At 41.3% G+C, this 4,699-nt stretch overlaps 1 non-coding gene across 1 annotated transcript; it reads left to right on the top strand.

Moving 5' to 3' along the window:
- Nucleotides 1–4,357: 4,357 nt before the first annotated feature.
- On the top strand, nucleotides 4,358–4,465 carry LOC131822983 (U6 spliceosomal RNA). Its single transcript, XR_009350436.1, has one exon. It is a non-coding gene; the product is annotated as a U6 spliceosomal RNA (small nuclear RNA).
- Nucleotides 4,466–4,699: the final 234 nt, after the last annotated feature.

Raw genomic sequence — 4,699 nt, 5'->3', positions numbered from 1 at the left:
ATAGGAAACTATTGTTGGATCACATAGCCATTCATTAAGGAATTCCTTTGACTCAATCGCTCTACTGTTTGTCATCCAACTTTTTCATTTTGTGTTGTATAATGCCACTAATATTTTAATTAATATTCACCAATAAGTGCCTACATGCATTATCTTATTTAATCCTTATACTTATTCACATCTTACCAAGAGTTCATCAATGGACTGAAGGGGAGATGGGCTTTGAAGCGCATGCCTTACCTTGACCAAGGAGCTCTGATTTGGGTCTCTTGGGGCAAAGGTGAGCTGGGTGAAACAGAGCACTCCTTCCTGCCGAGGCTGTGACTAATAGAACTCAAATGGTGAATAGGACAAAAAGTTCAAATCTGTTTGGTCAGTTTCATTCAATTAAATTGCTAGATCTGGCAGATACTGAGATGAATGAAATACGGTTCTAGACCCCAGGAATCTGAAGCCTAGTCAGTAGACAGAGATAAAAACAAATGAGAAAGCTGTAATAAAATGTGATTCAAATGATAATAGAAGTGTGCTTAAAATTTAGTAGGAAAACAGACAAGGGAGCAATTATATGTTTGGGATGTAGAGGAGTGTCACAAAAAATTATGTACCGAAGGTGACAGTTCAGCTTGACCTTGAAGGGTGTGTAGGAGTTCAGCAGTGAGACTGGTAGAGAAAGGTGAAAGGGCTCAGCAGCGGTCTTCCTTCTCATTCCTGCCAAAGGGTCAGAGTCTCCAATTGCCTTAGGTCTCCAGTTGTTTTTCAACATTGGATTTCCTATGCCTTGCCTAGATTTCTCACTCAGTCCTCTTTGGGGCTAAGGAATTAAAGTACCACGGGAAGAGAAACTTTGGGAGAAAGGAGAGCTGGCTGGTCTGGAGTAAATTCTAGCCATTGATCTTGGTCTCAGCAGGGACCATGCACCAACCTGAGAAAACCGTTTAGAGACCCCCATGTCTGAAATCTGACAGAAATGGACAGTGTGAGATGTGAACCACAATCCACAGGGCCTGCCTTTCACTTTGTTTTACAGATACTCTTGGAGACCACTATCTACCAGAGATTCCCATGGCCACATGGAGTTTGGATCAGGAAAGTATTAGGGAAATATTAAGAAAGAAGAATTTATAGAAAGGATTTATCAACTCAATACTATTACTCATAAGTATACTGTATTATATCAGACCCAGAAGAGGAAAGAGGATTTAGAAGATTGTCCAAGATGTCATGAAAATTGATAGAGTTTACTTGACTGAGAAAAGCAGACGAGTTAAATCCAGTTTTAGATTTTTAAATATATGAGAGCCCTGAAACTCTTATCTTTGCCCCCAGACAGATGTGAATTCTTTCTTGCTAAGACCCAAAGACCTTATTCACCACTGTCTTATGTCATCTTGTCTTAAAACCTAGACCTACTATTGTTTCTTATTCTCCCAACATGGCCGATGGACATACCCTCAAGTCCAGGCCAGGGAGACTAGTGGACTGGTGAAGGGAAATGAAAAGAAGATGGGAAAGAAGAATATGTTACTCTTTATTTAGAACCCCAAATCAAGGGCCTGGATATCTTGGCTTCAGAAAGTAACAGGATAACAACAAAAAAAGATATAACACTAAGACATAAATGTGCAGATTTTATAAGGAGAAAAACAACTTTAAAACACTCTTGAAAGACATAAAAATAAACTTGAACAAGTGGAAAGAAATCCCTGTTTTGGGATAGGATGACCCAGTATCCTAAGTGTCAGATACCAGGTCTTCTAAGTTAATGGCACTCCCAAACAAAATACCAGTAAAGCCTTTTTCTGGAAGCAAGTTGCAAATTGATTGTAAAGCTCATACAGAAAAACCAAACAAGACGTGCAAGAATAGTGGGGAAAACTTTGAGGGAGAAGAGCTACCTACCAGATACTACAATGTACTTTATTATAAAGCCTCTGAAATTAAAATAGCGTGACACTGGCACATGGGTAGAAAACGAGACTACTAGAATAGGACAGAAAGTCAAGGAATTGACCCAAATATATGTGGAAATATAACACATGATAAAGATAGTATTTCCAATGACTATGGCAAAAAAGGACTTTTTAAAAAATTTTTTTATTTTTTATAAACATATATTTTTATCCCCAGGGGTATAGGTCTGTGAATCACCAGGTTTACACACTTCACAGCACTCACCAAAGCACATACCCTCCCCAATGTCCATAATCCCACCCCCTTCTCTCAAGCCCCCTCCCCCCAGCAACCCTCAGTTTGTTTTGTGAGATTAAGAGTCACTTATGGTTTGTCTCCCTCCCAATGCCATCGTGTTTCATTGATTCTTCTAAGTGGTGATGCAACATGGGGGCTTAAATGGGTAGAAAAAAGGACTTTTTAATAGCCATCGTGAAGACCACAGGTTAGGCGTATACAAAAATAAACTCCAGATGGATCAAGAATGATCTCCCCCACCCCCCAGTTTCCGGAGAAAATATGACTCTCTTTCTCTATATTGTAGGTGTGAAGAGATCTTTTCTAAATACAACTTAAAATTCAGATGCAATGAAGGAAAAGACTGATAATTCAAGCTGCCTGGGAATATAATATCCTTGAATGGTAAAATAAAAAAAAAAAAAGTCATGACAAAGTCATAAGATAATTGGGAGAAAACATTGGGAGCATAAACACAGTTAAAGGGCCAGTCCTCTTAATATATGAAAAGTTACCAGATGTGGGAGGTGAGAATGCTTCTCCAGCCTTTTCCTGGCTTACTGGGGAGTCTTCAACTTGGGTTTTCTGTAGAGGACCCAGTAATGAGCTTGCTGTTGGGTTAATCTGATTTAACATTTCATGGTCACTTTGTTGTTATTTTTTACTAACTTGTACTTCCCCTCCCTGGGACCTGCTTGATTTATAATTGCTTTCTCGGATCACATTCTGCGCTGGGCTCTGCACCTGGTGTTTTTCCCAGGCCAGCAGTGATGACTGGTTTGCTGGGCTCTTGTTTCGCTGAAGGTTCCTAGTGAGATCCGCCTCCGTGTGGGCGGTAGGAGGCTCCGGGAAGGGCGTTGGATTGAGGGGCTCCTTTGGCAGAGATGAATACCCTCCAAACTGTACTTAGTTTACAGTCTTGGGGATTTCCAGGTGTTATTAGACACAGAGGGCCCTTTCTTGTGTCCCAACAGAAATGGATATGTTTTCAAAGGCAGGGAGCAAAATAAATAAGTTAGGTTATAGATGTCTAAATCAAATCTTCATTTCCATTGTTGTTACTTGAGTAACCATAGTTGAATGCACACAGACTAAATTTCATTGTCATTGAGGTAATTAAAGTGTCACGGTTGGACAGCAGGAAGATAATCGTGTTCTAGGAATGAGAATGTTCTGGAAAACTAAAGGAAGGGTGCCCAAACTGCCCCACCCCACCCACTCATGATGCCCCAGAGTGACTTCAACCAGAGACTGATGTTCACATCAGGACAGACAAATGCATTTCCTGGAAGTGTAGACTTGAAGATTGTTGGTCGGATTCTGAGCTAGACCCACAGTGACCTTCTAATAGGATGACTATTAGTAGAAGGTTTTGTTTGTTTTGCTTTGTTTTGTTTTTTTAGAGAGGGTGGAGGATGGAGCTTGGGGCAGGTCAGAGGGAGAGTGAGAGAGAAAATCTTAGGTAGGCTCCATGCCCATCGGGGAGCTCCAGGTGGGGCTCCATCTCTCAGCCCTGAGATCATAACTTGAGCCAAAATCAAGAGTTGGATGCTTAACTGACTGAGCCACCCAGGCGCCCCAAGGGCTTTCTGTTTTTGAGAGCATTTCCACATCATTGATATTCATGTGGCAGGGGAAGATATTACTGTCCCCATTTTGCAGGGGGGTATTGCTGAGGCTGAGAAAGGCTAAGAGGTGTGAAGAGACAGCCTAATGGATAACTCTGAATTAAGAACAGGGCACCTGAGATGGATTCCAACTTGGCCATTCACCGCCTGTGGTGTCCTGAGCTGCTCAATCATACGGTTTCTGAGCCTCTACTCCAGCTTCAATTAAATGAGAGGTTTGCACAAGATGGTCCTTGAGGGCCTTCCTGGGGTAACTGTTGCAGGATTTTATCACTTGCCTGACCTCACCAGGAGCTGGTTAGTGGATGCGAAACAGTGTAAAATACCCCTGAGCTTCAAAGTTCCCCCCTTGCCTCTGCCTCACACAGTGCAGAACCAAGAACCCACTTGGGATGGGGGTAAGCTTTCTCCTTCTGCAGACTACAGATGGAATGCTTAAGTGCTCCTGTGTGACTGCAGAAAATTTTAAAGTTTATTTTATTTTCTTGTAATTTTTTCAATTCCTCCTATATTTTTTATTAATATTTTCCAGCTTCATTGTGCTCACTTCAGCAGCGCATATACTGAAATTGGACTGATAAGGAGAAGGTTAGCCTGGCCCCTGTACAAGGTTCACATGCAAACATTTTCTGGCTTTATTGAAGTTTAATTTGCATACCATAAAATCCATCCGTTGTAAGCATATAATTCAAAGCTTCCTGGTAAATTTATGAGCTTGTGCAACCATCACGATAATCCAGGTTTGGAACTTCTCTTTTATCTTAAAACATTCCTTTGTGCTCACTTACATCAGTCTCCACTGCCTTCTCCAGGCCCCAGGCAACCCCTGCTATGCCTTCTCTATCTATAAATTTGCCTTTTCTGGACAGTTCACATAAATA

The sequence above is a fragment of the Mustela lutreola genome, chromosome 1, assembly GCF_030435805.1.
Source record: "Mustela lutreola isolate mMusLut2 chromosome 1, mMusLut2.pri, whole genome shotgun sequence".
NCBI lineage: Eukaryota > Metazoa > Chordata > Mammalia > Carnivora > Mustelidae > Mustela > Mustela lutreola.
Note: the sequence above shows the minus strand (reverse complement) of the source record. Positions and strands in the feature narration are given on the sequence as shown.